Source organism: Nyctereutes procyonoides, unplaced genomic scaffold (assembly GCF_905146905.1).
Source record: "Nyctereutes procyonoides isolate TBG_1078 unplaced genomic scaffold, NYPRO_anot_genome, whole genome shotgun sequence".
In the NCBI taxonomy this organism is placed as follows: Eukaryota; Metazoa; Chordata; class Mammalia; order Carnivora; family Canidae; genus Nyctereutes; species Nyctereutes procyonoides.
Window position 1 is genome coordinate 4212480 of NW_026575032.1, and position 23559 is coordinate 4236038.

The window sequence follows — 23559 nt, forward strand, 5'->3', positions numbered from 1 at the left end:
TTACAAATATAAATAAATATACATTGAAGACAAATGAACGAACTATTACAAATATAAATAAATATACATTGAAGACAAATAAAAGTTTAATAACGATACTTCAAACTAGAAAGTCAAACATTAATGATTAAGATCATTAACAAAATCTTTACCTGGTTTACAAACATAATCGTATTGGTTTGCAGACACAAGAGTTTCCTGGATGAAACATGAAACTGCCCCCAAACACAGAGGACAAGGAGAGATTAAAGAAAGAGACAAACCACTCCAGATTGGTATGTGGTAGTTTTAATAAGCAAGAAGACTTTCAAGGCTGGCTTGTTTTGGGCAGCCATGGGGTGAGTAGATCACTACCCTCACTCAACAGAATCTTTGAAGTTTATATAGAGAACTTGATGGAGTTCAGAATAGTCCAGATGGTCTTAACGGCACATTACTCTCTCAAGGCTTCATCCTTGAAGCAGCTTCCCCTACAGAATGGTGGGTGGATCTTACACTCCAAGCATGGGGATGGGGAGTGTGGGGACTTGGGGGAGTAAGGAACATCCAACTGCCCAGGTCCAGCTTGCAGGTGAACTGGCAGTCATGTCCTCTCAATGACCTCCTCTGACAAATCCAGAGATAATAATTATTGCTTAGGTAGCAAATAAAGTTTACTCATTCTTAAATCAAAATCAAGTTAATTAAGAAAATATATGAAACTCTGTCTCATCAATTAGAGTCCATCATTTCTGATTCTACTTATTATATGAAGATTCATTTCTCAGTGCCTATTTTCTTGGCAACAAATCTCTAAAAAATCAAGCATGCACAAAAATTTCATTTAGTAGCATATGTATATATGCAATACACGTATTAGTAATACATATATTTGTGAGTGTGCATGTACACGCATGTGCATGTGTTTCTGTATTTCTACGCATAGAAAGGTCTCTTCAGATAGATTCATTGCTCTTGGTTGAGATCTTATCAGTAATGATTTTGGGCAAGCCAAATATTGCTTTAAATAGCATATTAAAGTATTATCCAGGAATAAAGCATATGAACCCCAAGACACGTGAAAGCTCTAATACCATGAGCAAGTTATTTAGTCCCTCTGTGTCTCATTTTTCTCATGGTAAAATGGGGATATAGTAGTACTTACCTCATAGGCTTTCTGTGAGAATTAAAGGAATTAAGAGTATAGATTGCATAGAAGAGCACCTGCCATCTATTAAGCACCATGTGATGACGGTAATGCAACTGATCCATTAGCTCAGTTCCCTCTCTCAAATTGCTCTGTATTGTCTGCATTGACCCTCTAGTGCCACTTTCCTTAAGATGGATATATCATTCAATTTGATGTTGTGTAATCATGACCACAGTTTTATTTATTTTTATTTTTTTATGACCACAGTTTTATTTTAAACAAATTACAGTGGGAAAATGTGAAATAACATAGTTATGGCAATGCTCTCACTGTTGGGAAATTATTTTAAAATAAACACCTCCTGCAGATCAGTTTCTATAGTATTAAACCAAATAGTGAAGAGTTTCACATTTCTCCCCAATAAACATCTTAATTTAACTTTATGACTGAGTAATTCTCATTTGCTAGGTAAGGACTAGAGCTATAAAACATCCATAGCCAAAATCTGTTAAATTACTCCCTCTTTTTCACAAATATCCCAAGGAAGTGATATCCTTTCATCTTTAAAAGGACAATGCCTTGCCTGATCTAGCACAGAGGTGTGAAATATTTACCCTTAATTTATTATTCCAATGTCAGGTAGTTAGTTTGCTCCCAGTAAGGGCAAAAATCTACTACATTACAATGTTAAGGGGATGATTTTTTTTTCTAATTAGCTAAAATAGCTTACATATCCATTTTAACTAATCTTATAATCTTAAACCTGAGTACTAGTGTGAAAGTAAGTAGGTTGTATGGGAAAATAAAAGTAAAAAGAGAGAGGTAATGAATGAGGCAAGATAAATATGGGTGAAGCCTGAGGCAAACATATAGGTATGAGTTATAGATTCTTGAAAGAGAACATTGGTTAATGCTGGTGGGATTAGTGATATGCAGAACCTAGCAAAAGAAATAAATCCACTCAGGAATCCGGAATGATATAACTAGATGGTTCTAGCCTAGAGTCTCTTTTACAAAGTAGATGTTAAATTGTTGGATGGTGCTGCTGTCTCATCTGAAAGCTCAGATGGGTGAGGATCTGCTTCTGAATTCATTCATATGACTTTCTGAAGACCCCGAAGATCTACTTCCAATACCACTCAGGTGAATCTCTCTACAGGGCTGCTTTGTGTCATGGCAGCTGGCTTTCCCCAGAAGCAAGTGATTTGACAGTGTAAAAGAGAACCTAAGCATACAAGATGGAATCAACAGTCTTTGATAATCTGATCTCAGAAGTGACTTCAAATCACTTCTGCTATAGTCTGTGAATTAAAGATGAGTTATTTAATCTAGCTCACACTCAAGGGGAGGGCATTGCACAAGAACATGAATATTGGGAGATAGATATCATCTGAGGTCCTTTTAGAGACTGCCTTCAACACTGAATTCAATACTGTCACTCAGGCCAATCCCAAACTTGTGTTCAGGTGGCTGAACTCAAGTGTCTGTCTGTAAAATGATAATGGTATTAGGGAAAAAATTTTCATTTTGAAGTTCTACTCTTCAATTAACAATCCAAAAATGTAATAATTGCAGCAAAAAAAAAAAAAAAACTTCTCTTCTAGAGGTACACACAGAATTCTTTTTTTAATGTTTAAGTTGTGACATCTGATATTTGCTTTAAAATATCTCAATTTGAAAGGATTAAAGTTTAGAAGAAGCGAGATGAGTTACACATTGATGAACTAGGTTATGGATACTTTAAAATAAACATAACCATACTAATTTATCACATCTAGGAAACATAATAATTTCTTAGAATAATGTAACACCCATGGAATATTAAAAGTTCCCAGTTTGGCTCTAAAATATCTTTTTTTGCAGTTATTTAGCCAGGATCCAAATAAAGATCCACCTTATTGATTTAACTGAGTGAGTGCTTGCAGTATCCTTTATGCTTCTCTATATCTCTTCATTCTGTAAATTGCTTTTTATTTCTAGAGATTTGACTGGATTCTGATTCAATTCTTTTGGCAAGAATACTTCCAAGTTGATTTTGCGTATTTAGTCTGTGACATCAGGAGATGTATAATGATATTAAATTGATCACTTTTTCAGGTGTTATCATCTTGAGCAATCGATTGTAAAATTCTCCATCTTTCAACTAATTCCTTTGGCATTGTGATCATTTCCCAAATGAATTCTTTCCTTTGCTACAAAATAATGGTTTTCTAATTAGATCATCCCTTTGCCATTTTTAAGTTAAAATTCTCTCACAAAGAATACATTTTTCTCATCATCTTTTCAGTTTCCCTAAAATATAATTTGTGCAGAAAAGGTAAGATAAATGATGAATTCTTTGCTTTTGCTGATCAATTTTTCTAATAAATTATTGCTTTAGCAATCTCTGAAATTAATCCATGATTTTTGTTTGTTTTGCTTTGTAACTGAGATACTATGTATATATATGTATTATTATTGTACATATATATGTATATATGTAATATATAATATATATTGTATATATAGTACAATCCATTGCTCTATTGTAAACCTTAAGATTTTATGAAGCCTTCTGTATCCTTATTTATCAGTCTTATTATCCATCTAAGATATTACATACTTTATCCATGGATGTTCTTTGTTACCATGCTATAATTAGATTCTTTAGAGTGGAATTTTGTTTTGCTTACTTCAGTATTTCAGATCTTAAAAGAGTTGCTGTTACACAGTGAATGTTCAAGAAATAGTTGTTGAGGATGGATCAGACTACACAGTCACCTGCCAAGTCTATGTGTGTGTGTATGTGTGTGTGTGTGTGTGTGTGTGTGTGTGTGTGGACTGAAAGAGAGGAAGACAGAGACAGAGGAGAAAACTAGGTCCTGTGACCCACTAATATTTAAGCATAAGATTTGGAAGGGGTTGAGGGGATGGGCAAAATGGATGAAGAGGAGTAGGAGATACAGGCTTCCAGTTACAGAATGAGTTAATCAAAGGGATGAAAGAAACAGCATAAAGAGTATAGTCAATGTACTGTCACAGCTCTGTATGGTGACAGATGGTAGCCACACTTGTGGTGAGCACAGGCCAGCATATAGAGTTGTGGAATCACTGTTGTATACCTGAAACTAATGTAACATAGGGGATCAACTATAGTTCAATTTAAAAAAAAAAAGATTTGGAGCTAACAAAAAAATTAAGAAGAAGGCAGATCAGACAAATAAGTCTTTTTAAAAAAGATTTTATTTATTTATTCATGACAGACACACACACAGGGAGGCAGAGACATAGGCAGAGGGAGAAGCAGGCCTCATGCAGGGAGCCCGACACAGGCCTCGATCCCGGGACTCCAGAACCATGCACCTGGCCAAAGGCAGGCACTAAACTGCTGACCCACCCAGGGATCCCCAGACAAATAAGTCTTAAAAATATAGAAGAGAAATGTGTTTTAGGAGGAAAGACGGCAATGGACTACTGGGTTAAAATGTTTCTCAGAAGTTTCCTACGACTCCTAACTCTGGGAAACGAACAAGGGGTGGTAGAAAGGGAGGTGGGTAGGGGTGACTGGGTGATGGGCACTGAGGAGGGCACTTGATGGGATAAGTACTGGGTGTTATTCTATATGTTGGCAAACTGAACACCAATAAAAATAAATAAATAAGTAAATAAATAAATAAATAAATAATAAATAAATAAATAAATAAATAAATAAATAAATAAATAAAGTTTCCTATGATAAGAAAAAGGCTGAGTTATTGAATTTGGCAACATGTTGCCAAAGCAATCCATTATTGGGTCTTTAGATCCTTTCTATTCTCAATCTACACTCACTTTCTTGGCAACTCATCCAGATCTTAAATATCATATTTCTGCAGATGACTCTCAAATTCATACCTTTGTAAATTCCTGAAATTCAGACTATTATATCCAATTGATACAATCAACTCAACATCTCTACCTGCATGTCCAATAGACATCTCATGTTTGTAAAATTGCATATCTGTTCTCCTCCCAATCCTGAAACCTGCTTTGTTTTTTGTTTTCTTGTTTTTGTTTTTGGTGAGGTTTGGAAAGATGAAACCACATGCTACAGGGAGAAAAGCACAGGGGAGTCAGGATGGAGCACACAGCACCGGGCAGAGATGGTCACAGATGCAAGTCTCTACCTAAACACATGCAGACGGCCTGCTCCACATGGGACAGTGCTCTCGAACTGGTGGACAGGGGGAGCAGAAGATCCGCTTGTCATCATCCTCTCACGCTTTGAATGTTGTACCAGGCACAAAAGCAAGCTCTGAGAGACAATACAAGAGCACTTCCCAAAGTTGAGGAGGAACATCTTGAGAGTGGAAGAGCTGACAGCATGGATAACCCTTAGAATCCCAAGAGTGAGTCCTGAAACCTGCTTTGTAGGAAAGCCTGTCCTTCTAATTGATCGAGCCACAATTTCTTGAAATATTCCTTGACTCCTCTAGCACTTGGAAGGCAAATGGGCAGAGTTTGTAGAACTCAAGATATGTACTGTAATAGAATTTCACCAAAAAAGAGTCTCAGGTCTGGAAGTAAGATCTTTTTATGCCTGGTCACTTCTCCAACACACCAGATGACAGTCGAAAGAGATCCAGGGAAACAGTGACCCTCTCCAGTGTCCATTAGGATTCTGAAAGCTATTTAGAAACACAGATGCTGGAGTTCCCACCCCAGACCTATTTACTTAAAATAGTCTAAGTATTTTTGACATCTAGATGTGAGTGAGAATCAATTTTAAGTAATGACCAGTTGATATGAAACATCTGTCCACCTTCCTCTGTTGCCAGAATCTTTTTCAGACATCATCCTCATGATGTCACTTTTTTTTTTTAAGTGTTTGTTTGTTTGTTTGGTTGGTTGATTTCTTTTAAGTCATCTCTACACCCAATCAGGGCTCAAATTCACAACCTCAAGATCAAGACTCATGCCCTTTCCCGACTGAGCCAGCCAGATGCCCCATGATGTCACTCTTTTATTCTGTTGTCTTTGAGTGGCCCTTTTTGGCAGTGGGGAGGCTAGTTTAGAGCAGTGGTATTCACAATTTTTGTTTATATAGTCTCTAAATGGTTTTGAAAAATGAAATTACCCCTTATATTTTTGAGACCAAAGAACTTTTGTTTATATATTTAAATAATTGCAAAAGATACATTTTTGATGATTTAAAAAAATCTGCATTGTGTGACAAAAAATGATCTAACATCAAAAATAACTTTTAATGATAGGCATATAAGCAGGCAGCTAAATTAGTCTCTCCTTTTTGAAAACAAAGATTTCAGGATGCCTGGGTGGTTCACGCGGTTGAGCATCTGACTCTTGATTTTGGCACAGGTCATGATCTCAGGATTGTGAGACTGAGCCTGGTATCAGACTCTGTGCTTAGCATAGAATCTGCTTATCCCTCTCCCTCTGCTCCTCCCCACACCACTCTGTCTCTCTCTAATAAATAGTATAAGATCCTGATTGAGGTTTCATTTTTCAGCATTTCACAAATATAATTTCACACACTGGCTTTAATATTTTGTTTTTTTATTTTTTTAATATTTTGAATTATCCTTTTGTTTAATATTTTGAATTATCCTTTTGTTTAGTGCTCTGAAATTCTGTTTACATTGAGGCAGCATACTCTGCTAAGATTCAAGATGGGTTTGAGATACACCTTTCTTTTAGGAAATAAGAAAAGAGTAACTGTGAAGTGACACATACATCGTAGGTATATTCCCAGCCTGATACAGTTTAGGATGGGGTGCAAAGGAAGCTAAAGATCTGGAAATCAATTTCTTTAAAACTCTCTGTGTCGATATGTATTCCTTAGAAAATATTTATGTGGCCAGGTGCACATACCAGATGTTGATCTGATGCTTGATCAAAGAAGACATATAGATTTCAAATTATTTCAGAAATTTCTTGCCTAATTTGTGTCCACAAGCGTGTATAGCAAAGCTATTTATCTGTTTATATTTTAAGTAAACAAAGCCATATTTACTACCTGCTGGATAAAATTTCCAGGCGAATCTTTGCCAATAGCATACATACTTGATTTGAAATCGAATGCTGCACGAATGGAAATTCCAAAACAGATGTTGGACAAATTTGTACGACTAATGAAAAATGACTACCATCTCTTGGCAATCATTGAACGAAGGTAGCCTTTGAAAAATGCCTTTTGGGCTTCAGAAGTGACTTCTTTTTTTTTTTCCCTAAGAGAAACAATCTAAAATAAACAGCTTCAAGAAAGTAAAGAAAGAATATAAAGTTAATATCATTTCTCAATCATGCAAAATGACTATCAAGAATGTTATATGTTCATTGGATGGATTTTTAAAGACATGGATCTTTTAACATATGGAAAAAGACAGAATGAAATGTTTTACTTATCCTGTTTCTGAGCTTCTGCACTATTAGAAGCCTCTTTAGGATGCCTTTAACAATTTGTGGGAAGTGAAGAATGAATTACAAAGTCAATAATTTTTATAGTGTAAGACTGTAGCTGTGCTTCCTCTTCCCTAGTTCAATACTTTAAAGATAGCACAAAACTGCATAAATAGAAAGTGATGCTAGAGCATTTCATATTTTTTATCTATATTACTTATTTTTAGGTACTCTGATTCACCACACGTTGTCAAGTTTGATTTATTTAACAAACGTCATTTTATTGAGTGCCTTCTCTGTTGGTCCAGGGATTGTAAGGATCAAAGATCCATACGGCATGATCTTCCCTTAAGGAAAATCTGCCTCAACTGGGAGTCACAGACACATAGGCACTGTGCATAATGAAATAAGGGCATGTACTCTTGGCTCTGGGGCAGGTTACTGAATGAAGCTAAGAAATGGCAGATGTTTTGTGTTACTGCTGAAATTGATGCACAGTTATACAGAGAAATGAAACTGTTCAATCTCTTTCTTGAGTGACTAAATCTCTCTTGGATGGTAAAGCAATATATTCTATTTTTTGGACTCCTAAAATCAGTGATTGAATATAATTTGTCTCACTAGTTGATTCAAATGTCCTCTTCTATGAAAGAAGAGCAACTATGTCTCTTCCATTCATTAGAAATGACTCTTGCAATGAGGAAAATAAGAATCATTGTTTGCACTCAACAGAAAAGCCTTTCCTTTTTGTCTGAGTGACATTTATAGGAATGATTTGACTTGTGGTTTTGCAGAAATTACATTTTCTGATTTTACTTGTTTTCCATCTGAAGTTATGAGAGATACTAACATTTCATAGGATTCTAAATTCAGCATTGATGGTGTGATTGTTAACTGTTAAAATTGATCGTAGCCATTTAACTACTAATGACTAGAATATAAGACTAAAAGAAAAACCTCACACAGAACACAGAATTTTTAATTTGGAAAGTTGCTGCTGCCTTAGCATGCTATGTAAGTGTAGAATGCAGGGAAATACAAATCAAAACTACAATGAGATCCCACCTCACACCAGTGAGAATGGGGAAAATTAACAAGGCAGGAAACCACAAATGTTGGAGAGGATGTGGAGAAAAGGGAAGCCTCTTGCACTGTTGATGGGAATGTGAACTGGTGCAGCCACTCTGGAAAACTGTGTGGAGGTTCCTCAAAGAATTTAAAAAAAAATAATAGATCTGCCCTACGACCCAGCAATTGCATCTTTGGGGATTTACCCCAAAGATTCAGATGCACTGAAACGCCGGGACACCTGCACCCCGATGTTTCTAGCAGCAATGTCCACAATAGCCAAACTGTGGAAGGAGCCTCGGTGTCCATCGAAAGATGAATGGATAAAGAAGATGTGGTCTATGTATACAATGGAATATTACTCAGCCTTTAGAAATGACAAATACCCATCATTTGCTTCAACGTGGATGGAACTGGAGGGTATTATGCTGAGTGAAGTAAGTCAATCGGAGAAGGACAGTGTATGTTCTCATTCATTTGGGGAATATAAATAATAGTGAAAGGAAATAGAAGGGAAGGGAGAAGAAATGTGTGGGAAATATCAGAAAGGGAGACAGAACATAAAGACTCCTAACTCTGGGAAACGAACTAGGGGTGGTGGAAGGGGAGGAGGGCGGGGGGTGGGGGTGAATGGGTGACGGGCACTGAGGGGGGCACTTGACAGGATGAGCACTGGGTGTTTTTCTGTATGTTGGTAAATTGAACACCAATAAAAAATAAATTTATTATAAAAAAAGAATGCAAAAAGCTATAACATTTGCACAATAGCGATTTCGCTACTATCAAGGTGAAAGGCCAATAGTGGAGTGACCACCTAGTTGGTTATTCTCAGAATGGTGTGGAACAGTACTTTGTGACTACTCATACGATCTGTTGTTTACAACCAAAAAGAAAGTAATTGCTGCCATAAAACACAATCACACAATCTGGTGGGCCTCCATAAACCTTGGGACAGACAAATGTGTTTGGACCAGGTGTCAGTAGTCCTGTGGATTGAGCCTTGGCCATCCAATCCAAGTAGGCTATTGATAGTGAATGGGAAGTGGCTTCTTGTTGTAAATACCCTTTACCGTTATGGATGTTTACCTGAGAAATCAATAGACATACCTGCTGTTTTATGACACTGTTGTCTCTTAAACTGCTTTTAGTGCATATCTGTTTAGTCCAACAGAAAGAAAAAGGAAAATGTGAAAGCATTCCAGTTTGGCCTTTCATTTTAAAGCTGCCAATTGACAACCAACAAGTGGCTCATGTGTTAGAGAGTTAACATAAATATTGAAGTCTACATACTTTCCTCTCTTGAAATTCACACGTGGTATTGCTTACAGTGGTATATCTGCAGCACAAAAACAAAGTCCTAATCGTGTTTCCTCCATAAACCTACCTTCGATGGGCTTTTAGATTGACCAAATGAGCTACAGCTGAAACTCAGTGTAAACTGTATTAGAATACAGTTTCTGTTTCTCCCAGTTATTTGGCTTTTTGATAAACAGATTAAAATAATTTGATCTTTTTTTAAACATAAAAAATGGTTATTCAGTCAATGTTTGGTCTAGGCTTTTTTTTTTTTTAATTGATAGTTTTGTAACTTAACGAGACTGGAAACAACATATATTCTTGAATTTTATTGCCATTAGAGAGGTTTTCTTCCCTCCAGTAACATTTTATTAACAGAGCTAGACCAGTTAATGTAATCTTGATGTTTACTTCAAGTGTCAGTTGTTGGGTTTGCTGTCCTGCCCCACTCATATGTTTTCTACTTCCAGCTCAAGGCCTGCTCTGCCCCTTATGTACCACCACCTGCACCATTCAGAAGATGGTGCTCCTGAGTAAACTGGTATTGCAGGATATGAGAAAATACCAAATTCTTTGGAAGAAAACTTAATAAGATAGGAAAGGAGACTAGCATAAAAAATTGTAAGCATAATTTATAATTGTCAAAAAAATTTTCTATTTTATGTCAATAATATCAACTCATAGAATTTATAATAGTGAGTTTATATAAGGTATTTATAGGTCAGAGATTTTTTAGATTTCTTATTGGTCTATATTAACTACCTTTTAACAATCAATTGCCATTAATTTAACAGATGACTGATTTATAAATGTGATACATAAAGGGAATTACCTGGAAGACTTATGAATTGCCATGTATAAAAAAGTACTTCACTGGTCTTTGGACAAAACTAATAGAATCAATTAAAAATTAAGCAATTATAATAGCAATAATGTTTACATGAAATCTTCAGTCTGTTTATAGTTAAATAAAGTAGCCACATATTACTGTTATTAATATAATGAGCATTCTGTGGTTCCTCTCTAGAAATGTCAAAGAGCTGAAGGAATCTCTTAAGACATAGTGAAACTATTACTGAAATAAATTTAAGAATATAAAAGGAAAAAAAAAACTAATAATACTCAAGATAATTTTTAGTGACCACACTATCTTACTATGCTTTTTTAAAAAATAAAACCACTGTTTTATGAGTCATCAGATTTATTCTACAACTAGTTTTGACCAATTCAGTTCTTGAGATAGGGTCCCATAAAGGGCAGTAGTACACGTTCAGAGTCTTCATCCTTATATCAATTTGAAAATTGCTAAATGGGATTTAGCCAACTGCTGTATTGAAAATAATATAGAGATTTCAGAAAAGATTAGATTCTGACTTAGATAGTGAAGTAGCATTATACTAAATAAATAAAAAGATAATCCTACCTATGATTTGTTAGCCAATTAATTTATGGGTTTGCTATTCATTGAAAAATCCTTACAAGTGAGATTATCGAATTTACTTAATACTCTATTTTCAATAATCTGTTTGGAGTTCTTCACCTCTGCCAATGGGAGATATTTAATGTAATCTTTATACCCTCATAGGTGTAGACCATACAGCACCACTTGACACATGGTAGATATTTATTTAGTTGGGGATTGAATGAATAAAGGAATTGTTGAGCCAAAGTTTAAAACTGGAATTTTTGTAATGGTTCTTATATTAGCTTTCACCAAGGTGCAAGATATATTGGCTTGCACATATATAACGGAATTTTTAGCCTTCCTTGATTCCTTGAGCAGTTTGCAGAGGGTTTTTTTTTTTAATATTTTATTTATTTATTTGATAGCACAAGCAGGGGGAAAGGCAGGCAGAGGGGAGAGGGAGAAGCCGGCTCCCCACTGGCAGGTAGCTGGATGTGGGGCTCTAGCCCAGGACCTGGGGTCATGACTTGCACTGAATGTGCTTAACCATCTGAGGCACCCAGGCACCCGAGGGTTTTTTTTTTTAAAGAGCTAGCTTTACTAAAATATTCCAGCAAATCTTTATCAGTATCATCAAGTCAAAGGAATAACACAATTTTGCGTTAATGAAATTGTATCTCCAAATAAATTAACATACAGAATTAAAAACATCTAGTATTTCAGAAGGGCTAAATTAGCCATGAATAGAATTTTTATTAGATGGAATTTGAAAGTAGGATAATATTTTTGTTCTTATGGGTTAGAATGTTCTTGTCCTCCTAAGATGGGTAAGATAAAAAGTAAAATGTTATCTCATCTTGCATAATGGTAATTCTATTATAGGACAAAATATTTTCTCCAAAAATACTACTTTTGGTGGAGGAGGATAACATTTGATGGTTCTTTCACTTCAAAGGTTTGGTACGTTTTAAGCAGCTTCATGAGTTGCATAGCCAAGTGAACATAACCCTCTGGTGTTCTGAAGAAATAACTTTACACATTAAATTATGACCCCTCTGAAAATAATATGAACAAGCTAGCCTCAAACCAAGGATCCAGGTTGGTGACTTTTCTAGCAATGTCAAATGAAATTTTCCCCACACTAAGTGATTCCAGCCTTAGCATTACTATCAATGAAAAGGGATTTTGTGTTTTTTTTTTCATTGTCTCAGAAATTTAGAGGCTATTCAAGCAAATAGAAAGCTATGATGCTTGTTCTTTATCTTTATTGTCATTTTTGTTGTTATTTCCTAACCACTGCTCAGTCCTCACAAATACCTTTTAATATCTGAGTGGTTGCTTACTAACTAAGCTTTTCTACAGAGGCACTAATTGATCTGCCTCTTTTCCTTTAAGTGATTAAATGTATTGCTAGCAACAGCCTATTGAGCAGACACTCAGGTGGCAGGGATTATCAGCAGTGCTCAGGCATCACTTGTCACAATTTCAATTTCTCTAAATGAACAGCATGAGCATGAAATATAAATGACTAAAAATTAAATTTAAGCTGTAGTGTTTTGCTCCAAGACTAATTAGAAGAACCTGAAGGTATAGTAATGATTAAAACTACACTGTCACATCAAGGGACAATGGCATTTCACGGTATCTCTATAAATTGAATTTAGAAGCACAGTGGGGTTAGGATAAAGACCTCTAAAAATGGACGATGACCTTCCACATCAAATATACATATACACACACCAGTGATTGTTTGATGAATTATTCACCACAGCAGCAAAGTGCATTATACATTTTAAAAAGAAATGCTCAACCCCCAGTTCTTAACATTAGCACACACACATTCACACAAGCACAATGCTATGTTGTTGAACAATGATGGTGTTTGGCTTGTAATCTTGATTTTGGACTTCTGTTCAAATATGATAGGTGCCCTTCCCAAATTTCACAAACAAATCTTTGTTGATTATCCATCTCATTTAGTCAGTTTTGGAAGACTGAACTGTATTCTTAAAGCTGTCTCAAATTGTAGACTTGGGGGTTTGAAAAATAAGTACTAATGTTAATGTAAACCATGATATTTTTGGCCAAATCTTCATATCAAATATTTTGAGATATTTACTTTAGGAGTTATTAGTGATTTGTAAGTGCACTCTTCCGGAATAATAAGTGTCATTTGGACAGGAGATAAAAGATATTAAGCAAATACAATTGAATTGCCATTTTTAAAACATTGTGTTTTACAACTAGAGACAACAAATTTCCCAAATGACAATTTTAAAGCTATACCATACTTTTCATCTGATTGAATAGTTTATAATTATTATCCATCATGTCATCTGTTAATCCACCTTATCACTTTCCATCCTGGCTGCCATGTTGTCATTACTATTTTACTCTCAGTTGAGTTAGGATTTCTGGTTTCTTTTCCATTCTTGCCATGAAATACTTACTCATGGGTGGAAGCTGAAAGTTTCACTTTTGGGAGAATTAATACCAGTCTTTGCACTCCAACAATGTCCAAGGTTTTGGAATATGCTTTTCTAAACACAGTCATAGGCATAGAATTTTTTAACTTCAGCACAATAAGAGAGAGTAAAAACTAAGAGGGATGTAATTTGTAAGTCTCCATTTATAAGATTTTGCAAAATTTGTTTAATTTCTCTGGATCTTAGTATCTAAGTCTATAAAAGGAGGGAGTTGGCTGAAAGAAGTGAGAACAATTAAACTATATTTACAGTATTTTATTCAGCTAGAAAATCATGTGATTTTGAGGCATTTGTTTATCTATCTATCTATCTATCTATCTATCTATCTATCTATCTATCATCTTTTTACCTTTTGACCTTTTCTCTCAATTCTCCCACCCCTACATCCTTCCTCTGGGAAGCACCAATTTGCTCTCTTTTTCTGTGACCCTGTTTGTTGTTGTTGTCTGTTTTGTTTTGTTTTTTATTTTAGATTCTACATATGAGAAATCATATGATATTTGTCTTTCTCTGGCTTATTTCACTTAGCATAATGCCTTCAAGGTCCATTCCTATTGTCATAAATATATATTCCATACCACAATTTCTTTATCCATTTATCCATTGATGGACACTGAAGTTGTTTCTGTATGTTGGCTATTGTAAATAATGCTGCAATGAACATGGGAGTGTATGTATCTTTTTTTAAATTTAAATTAAATTAGCCAACATAAAGTACATAATTCATTTTAGATGTAGTGTTCAATGATTTATCAGTTGTGTATAACACCCAGTGCTCATCACATCACATGCCCTCCTTAATACCCGTCACCAAATTACCCCATTCCTCTTACCCACATCCCCTGGAGTGCATATATCTTTTTGACTTAGTGTTTTTATTTTCTTCAGATATATACACAGAGTGAGATGGAAGTTCCAACTTTATTTTTTGAGAAATCTCCATATGGTTTTCCATAGTGACTGCACCAATTCACATTTCCACCAACAGTGCACTAGGGTTCTCATTCTTCACATTCTTAACAATACTAGTGATTTCTCATCTTTTTGATAATAGCAATTCTAACAGGTATCAAGTTATGTCTCATTGTAGTTTGATTTGCATTTCTCTGATAATTAATGATGTTGAGCATTTTTTAATGTCTTTACTGACCATCTGTATGTCTTCTCTGGAAAAAATATCTGTTCAGGTTCTCTGCCTATTTTTTTTAATAAAATTGTGTTTTTGCTATTGAGTCATATGAGTTCGTTATGTATTTTGGATATTAGCCTTTTATCACCCCCTAATATATGATCTGAAAATATTTTCTCTCACTCAGTATAGACTGCCTTTTCGTTTTGCTGATGGCTTTCTTGCTATGCAAAAGCTCTTTAATTTTATATAATCCCATTGGTTTGTTTTTACTTGTGTTGCTTTTGATTTTAGTGTCACATTCAAAAAATTGTTGCAATTAACTTCCAAACCTTAACCGTAATCCGAAGTAGCATTAGCTATAATATATAATTACTACCAATTGGTGTACAAAGTCTAATTTTTTACATGTCTACTTAGAACAAAATATTTGTAGCATTGATGGTGAGTTAGGAATTGTAGTCAGATTGACATGAATTTTACAATGAGATATCACTATGAGAAAATAAGTGACAAAATTGATTAAATAAAAGGAATTCTACTTTTTAAATTTATATGGCTGAAATCTTTTATATTTTTCTGATCAGAGCCATGGAAACAGTTTAGATTAGCTATATTTTCAGCCCTATGTCCAAATTAGCAGGATCCAGGTTCTCCACAGCTATTTTCTATTTTTGTGATTTAGATTCTTTCTATCAATAACCTGTGGCCCAAAAGATGAGACTCTTCCTCATTGGACTAAGCAAGTCTCTATTGATCTCAAATTGAATGGCAGTTGAGTGTCCAGACTTACTTCATTATAAGGAAGGAGAATTTCTAGGGAAAGCGCTAACTTACCACTTTTTGCAGAGACATTTTAGCAGGGAATGTGGCTTCAAGCATAATTTTATGGTGCAAAGGCAGCACATACCAAACAGCACTTCAGCATCCCCAGTTTTTCTCAGGAATGAACAGTCATGACCCAGCCTGCTGCATTCCTGAGGGGTTCTTCTGCACTAAGAGTTGGTTAGTTAGATTCTGATCTTTCCTAGTCTTTGGGTTTCAAGGTTTGTATATAAATCACTGCCTCCTAGAAAAAGCTCTCTATTCTTTCCATTTCTGGCTGAGGATAATTTTCTGAGTGGCATTCTGGTGGTACAGTTCTTCCTTTCTGGGCATCAGATTTTAATTCTGTCCTCAAGGGGAATGAGAATGATATGCCCTCTGTAGTTAATTGTATTATCATTCTCTAATCATTCTTGATCCCTAGCATCCAGAGAAGGTTTTTTTTTTTTTTTTTTTTTTTTTTTTCCTCTCCAACCTTTTTTGGTTCTGGTTTATATCCTTGATTTTTGATTGAGACCTAAGTCTTTGTAATAATCTCCAGCAACTTTTCCTGGCCTAATAGGTCCAATTCCATCAGTTTGAATGATCCTAAATCATCAAATCTTAGATTATTTTCTTATTTCATCATGTATATTAATTCAACCCTCTAAGATTTCCTCTGAGTTATTCAAAAGTGATGTGACTTTTACATTTGCCTTCCAGACTACTCAGACTTTGATTTGCCATGTTGTTCTTACATCTATCCTTTGCAAAGGGTGCAGTGATGGGGGACTTCTGAATCAGTCCTAAGAAATGTCTATGAATTCAAGACTATCTTTGATCATTGCTGTAGGGTTTTTGTTCATGAATGATATACTTCCCTCAGATAAAACAAAATCTCTAAAGAAATTGAACATATTTGGAAATAAATATATTGAAGGGATGGCTCATGCAATCAAAGCTATGCAGAAAATAACTGAAAATAAATAAGGATTAATGAATAGAAAAGAAAGGAGTGAAGAGTTTGTAGGTCACCCCAGATTCAAAGAACAAAAGCAACTGATGGTGATGGAATTGGAAACTTAGTGCTTATGGTATAGACTGAAATCCCCTGAGGTTATGATGGTACCAGAGGAAGATTGAAAGAAGATGCTTTAATATTTAATAAATGATCATTGTAGCCTAGATATTAAAAGATATTAGCAAAGAAATAGAATGTGGGGTACAAGCTTCAAGGGAACAAAGAGTTAAGGTGTATAGTGTGTTAACAGTTTAGAAACGGTAGTCGAGATGCCCTCCCCCGTGATTCTGAGGCAGTGGTGCGATGGAGCATGTTAGTTACATCATCAGAGAGGGCTTTGGGAGGCCAGTCTCCTTATGGTATACCAATGTTGAAGAAAGTGAGAAAGTGAAGGAATTTTTTATTACGAAAGAGAAGTTCCAAAAGAAGCAACACACAGGTTTTTAAAAGAAATCCATTAGGCAACTGGTGAGTTGGTGTTAGATTGGGATATCAGACATTTGTTTTCTGTATTCTCAAGGTGGGCTATTATCAAAATACGTGTTTTTAGTTGTTGTAACTAACATCGTAGTTAGAAACGAAGAACAACATGAGTTTAACAGAGGAAGTAAGAATAGATCTTAGAAGAAGAAAAGAAAAGAAAGAAAAAGAAAAGAAAGAAAAGAAAAGAAAAGAAAAGAAAAGAAAAGGAGAAAGAAGAAAAATAATAAAAAATGTAACAACAGCATATTGTAAAAGGAAATTTATAGTGTATGTGCTATGTGGTGCTAGTTCAGATTTCTTTAACTAGATGAATTCTTGATGTCTGTACTTATATATGGTCAATTCTAATTTTTTCCAAAATAGAGATATAGAAATAATAAACCTAGTAAATATGCATTGAGATTATTACCAAGAGAACCTAATATATTTGAAAAATAATTTTAAGAAAAATTACCTCAGATTTCAAAACAAGGATGACTACTCGTCCTTTCAATGTCATGCTTGAGCGTTGTCTAACAGGCCCACCCTTGTATTATTTAAGAGGAGGTCCTTTGTTTTGTTTTGTTTTGTTTTGTTTTTGAAGTACAATTTAATATTGACTAGGGCTTAAGCTTTGTGAGGTACAGCTTAACATTTTGTGAGGTAGAGATGAAATTCGTTCTGATGGGTAGAAATGATTACCTCAAAGATTATAGTTTTACCCTCTTATAGGCTATTAACCAGTTTTATCTATAACTTAGCAAAGTTATTAAGCATCCTTTTTTTCTGATGGACCATATAAATTTCTGCTGTTCAAATCATCCTTCCGCTGGTTTTCACATTTAATGAATTAAATACATTTTTGCACATGCTCACATTACTTTATGAACCATGCTTTTAATTTTAAAAACATAGTATTTATGGTTTTAAATATGCATAGTATTTATATATATTTATATAAATATGTGTGTATATATGTACATATATATATTATGCCATAACTTACTCCCAAAGATTCACAATGTATATTAGTATATTATGAATTCTGAGTAGTATTTTAGTACAAATAATTGTAAATATTTGTTTTTTTTTTAAATTTTATTTATTTATTCATGGGAGTTACAGAGAGAGAGGCAGAGACATAGACAGGGGAAGAAGCAGACTCCCTGTGGGAGCCTGATCTAGGACTTGATCCCAGGATCCAGGGATCGTGACCTGAGCCAAACACTGAACCACCCAGGTGCCCTTGTATACATTTGTTTAAACAAACAAATTAACTATTTACTTGTATTTCTTTAATAAAAGCATTTTGGGAAATGCTGTTCTTTACAATATCTACGCCTGTGAGATAAACCATTGTCAAATATGCCATTGGTATAAATAATCATAATGCACAAATGTTAGACTGAACTCTAAATTGTCTAGTTAGATAGGTAGGTAGGGGGATCCCTGGGTGGCGCAGCGGTTTGGCGCCTGCCTTTGGCCCGGGGCGCGATCCTGGAGACCCGGGATCGAATCTTACGTTGGGCTCCCTGTATGGAGCCTGCTTCTCCCTCTGCCTGTGTCTCTGCCTCTCTGTCTCTCTCTGTGTGACTATCATAAATAAATAAATAAAATCTTTTTTAAAAAAAAGATAGGTAGGTAGGTTGGCATATAGATAGACAAAGAGAGAGATAGATGTGAATAAATCCGAAACTTAACAAATTACCCAGTAGGTTGATACAAACTAAGTGACAATAAATAGTAGAAATTAAGAAGATAGCCTCACTTAAGGTTATCATGAAGTCACATGCAGAGTCACTGAGAGTCAAATATTTCTTCTGATGAACAACAATATAGTGCATATATATGTGTATGTGCATGTTCCAGAAAAATGACAGATTAGCTTAGGCTAATGAGTTCCTCACTAAAACACAATAATGGAGAGGTCACAGAAGAGATGAGGGCCCATTTTAGCATCTAGTAAGATTTCTTAGGAATCCAAAAGAACCAGACAGAAAACGCTGGGAAAGAACTTTCCAGGTATGCTCTTTTCTTTACCCAGTATGTTCCCTGCATTAGCATGGCATCAAGGCCATTTGGACTCTGGCTGGGATGGGAGCTGCAACAGGTGCAGGAAAGCTAGCCATCCTTTGAGTTTGCTTTTCCCCTTTTCTCCTGGACATGTCAATTGTGTCAAAGAATGCTGGTCTCGAAAGAAGAGCAGAGCCCAGGTAAAATATTTCTTTGCAGATAAAGTGTTCCTAGAAAAGAAATGGACTAGATGGTCAGACTCAGATGTCAATCAAGAAACTCTCTCCCCTGAAATATGTTCTCCATTCCCATTAATTCACCCGTTGGTGCATATGCTAAGGTTTAGGCACTTATCTTTTCCTCTAATAATCATTATCTGTTGATAACTGATAGTACCAAGTACTTAAAAGATGAGCTCCTAGTGAAGTTTCAGGGAAATAACAATGAAAGAAAACAAAAAAAGTCAACAACCCACACCAGAGAAAGTGAATCTAATAAAAATAGATGCAAATTTAGAATTGACTTAGTAGATATGCAAGATGGGAAAAACATTAGAATATTGAGTAGAAATTGGGTTATTAACAAGAATCTATTGGAGATATTAGTTATGAAAAAACTAATCTTGAAATAAAAACTCAATGGATGGATTTGATAGCAGATTGAATTTAACCAAAGACCAAATCAGTGAGCTAAAAAAAAGTCCAGGAAGTTTCCTAGAATGAAGAGACAGAAAAGGGAAACACGATAAAATGAAAAGGGAGCACAGAAGCAGGAATTTAAACATCAGCTATGAGATCTCAGAAGCAGAAATAATACATAAAGGGAAGAAAATATTTAAAACATAATAATTAAGAATTCATTCTCTCTTGTAAAAAGATGTAAGATCTCAGTTTGAAAAGGTACATGAGATGCTGAAAATATACATAATAGTGAGATAAATATCAAAGATGAAAATGACATTTTTAATGTTTCTAGCAAGAAAAACAAATTACCTCAGGGATTCAAAGATGAGAAATTAGACTTGTATCAATTTTTTCAAGGAAAATGAGTCATAAAAATATAACAAATAGTTTTCAAATTATTGAAGGAAAGGAGCACTGGGTGGCTCAGTGGTTGAGCATCTACCTTTGGCTCAGGTTGTGATCCCAAGGTCCTGGGATTGAGTCCCGCATCAGGTTTCCTGCAGGGAGCTTTCTTCTCCCTCTGCCTATGTCTTTGCCTCTCTCTCTCAGTCTTTCATAAATAAATAAATCAAATATTTAAAAAGAATGTTGAAGGAAAATTATCTAAACGTAGAATTTCCTCTTCAGTTAAATTATTTAAATGTGAGCTAAAAAAATATTTTAAGGTATAAATGGACTCAGACTGTCTACTACAAAAAGACCTTCTCTGAAAGAATATTAGAGAATGTATTACATCTCTAAGAGAAGTAAAACTAGGTGAAATTTAGTTATGGAAAGCAAGGGTAGGTTTAGAAATCACTAAAGCTTATTGTTGCCTAAGAAAACAATGTCTAAAAGGTGGATACCCATAACAATCCATAAATAAACTCCAGATGACACCAACAGGAGAAAATAGTGTTAGAGAGGCAGGAGGCCAAAGGTGGTGAAAGCAGAAAAAGATCCTTGTTTTGCTTGAGATATAGACACATAGATTAATAAGCAGTAGACACTGAAATACAAATACATAATGGAAAAAGCCAAAGGTACCACACACAAAAAAAGAAGAAAATCTATGTATCTAATGTAAGGCCTATAGGGCATAATGCTATGGAAGGGGAACAAAATAAACAGAATATAGGGGAGTGAATCTAAAAAGAGAAGTTAGATGAAAGAAAACCCCAATAGTGACTAGAACAATATGAAATCTTATCAACTAAGAAAAAAGATTTTATACCCATATTAGCTAAAATTCAAGATCTAACAGTACATTTTTTTAACATGGACTGTATTCCAAACATATTTATGTCAGAGATAGATTTGGAAAACAGGAGGTAAAAAATAGCACGGCTCACAACAGAATGAGGTAAAAAACATAGCAGAAAAATATCTTTCAAAAGATAGTCATAACGTGAATTTTGATATCAAACTAAATACAATGTATAGTGAAACACATCTTAGAGCAAAAAAGGGATTTATTCCTAAAGGATAATGATATACTTCTGTCTACTATTGAGCTTGTCAGGCTGGGAGATATGCATTGGCCAATGGAATGGAAATGGAAGGATTTATTTTCAGAAGTGTGTGGGATGCTTCTGAGCAGAAGCATTAAGAGCCACTGTAGTGTATGCCACTATTCCTCTTTCTTCTCTGCTGTGAAATTAGTTCTGTCCCAGAAACGGGTTATTCTGTGAGCCATGAATATGGCAAGAAGACTTGCCCCCTGACGATAGTGAAACGTTACTAGGAAAGATGTGAGATGTATAAATTTATACATTTGAGTCCAAGCCATGGAATGGGGCTGTGGACAATGGATCATTTGATCTAGGTCCCGCATCTTAGAGAGATTCTATGAGAACATGTATTAAGTATTTGTTCAACTTATAGTAAAGAAAATCTTCAAGCCTAGATTCTCTTGCAATCTGAGTGACTACATCTTCATTCATTTAAAAAATATCCTGACCCTCATAATAACTTTTAATTATCTTATTTGATTTGATGAAACACTGTAATCCCTATTGGTTTTATCTATTTACTCTGCTGCCTGAATGGACCCTGCCTGCCTTTGTTTTACATGTCTCTAGTGAGCAATCAAAGCTGTTATACTGAGAATTTCGTAATTTCTCTATGAGATGTGGCCAGGGAAAAATGGAAAATTAATAACCTTCTTGAACTTTAACTAGCGGTCTGGATGTTCAGATTTTTATTGTTGAGTTTATTTGCAGGAAAATGTTGGGGTATAGTTAAAGCCCCCAAAAATTATATGCATGGGCTAGTTGCACATAGGAGAAATGTGACACCTTGACTGGAAATCTGACATTTAAATGGTCCCTTTGACCTTCACTCAGACTAATTTCCCAACATCCCCAGCTCATTCTGTCAATCAGAAGTTGTTTTTGATTGGTATGTTTTCCAGAAGACTGCAATAATTCTATCTGGAATTCTCATTGGCTTAATTTCTTCTAAGATCTAGTCAGATAGATGAGAGTCTATCATTTTGGGCACAGTTATTTTATCATGCTGAGGCATATAACTGTATGGATAAAGGTTTTGAGTTATATTACCTTCATTCATACACTATGTGCCATGAGTTTATGTTTCATGGCAAATCACATTGATCAAATAAAATTCTGTCTTTTAGTAATTGATCATTTCAAACCAAAACAAAATCACTATCTGAACAAAATACATAGCACTACTTTTTCATTTGCAAAAATTACAACTTACTGTTGTCCTTGTCTGCGTTGGCCAAGAATCAAACCCGGGTCAACTGCTTGGAAGGCAGCTATGCTAACCACTATACCACCAACGCTCCTACAACTTACTGTGTAAGAAATATCTAAAAAATAGGCTGCTACTTTATCTTTTTATTCATTCAAAGTAAAATAATCCCAAAGAAGCATTTGAGAAAACTCTAGGATACTAGACAACCTCAGTGATTTATGATATGTATAGTATTTATTTATTTATTTATTTATTTATTTATTTATTTATATGTATAGTATTTAGTCGATCTTTCTGCTTTTATAATGCCTCATAGAAAGTTTTTCCCCAATATGCAAAGGAAAGAATAGTTAATTGAAACACTCAATTTATCATTTGGTTGATGGCAAAGATAAACACCCCAAATTTATTTTTCCTAGTAATTTCATTTAGTCATCTTTCTTTTTAATGAATTTCTCTTTCCTTGAATCTCCTCAGTTTGTTGGCATTCTATCAATCAGTAGCAGAAAACAGAGAAATCATTGGATTCTCTACTGGAATGAAGTAGAAACTGTATGGAAAATAGTGTTGCCAAGTCAACCAACCACTCAAAATAGAATTAAAATCTCATGATAACTACAACCACAATATGCCAAGAGGGAAACAAAAAAGAAATTGTTCCCAAATGAAAGGAAAGGGAAAGCAGCAGAGAGTAGTCGCACTCTTGGTTCTTTGAATAACTTGCTTTATGTCCTTGGGTGATTCACTTAATTTCCCTGGGTTTTGGATTCCTCCTCCGTAAAATGAGAGAATTGGACTAAATCACTAGTTTCCAAATTATGAACCTTGGAATAATGCAAGGGGACCTTGAATTCATATGCTTTATGTACTTCTACAATCACTCGGGTCGAAAAGTCCAATTGCAGTCATGTGGGAATTGGAAAAATATTTTTATGTTTTATAAAAAGGTCTTCATTTGGAAAACGTTAGGATGCATTGGCTAAAT

General features: G+C 34.9%; 1 long non-coding RNA gene across 1 annotated transcript in view; it reads left to right on the top strand.

Moving 5' to 3' along the window:
• The first annotated feature begins 257 nt into the window (after positions 1 to 257).
• Positions 258 to 23559, top strand: part of LOC129504311 (uncharacterized) — a 40657-nt gene continuing 17355 nt past the window's right edge. The window contains exon 1 of the long non-coding RNA XR_008663332.1: positions 258 to 338. This is a non-coding gene — a long non-coding RNA (uncharacterized LOC129504311). The remainder of the gene's footprint in view (positions 339 to 23559) is intronic.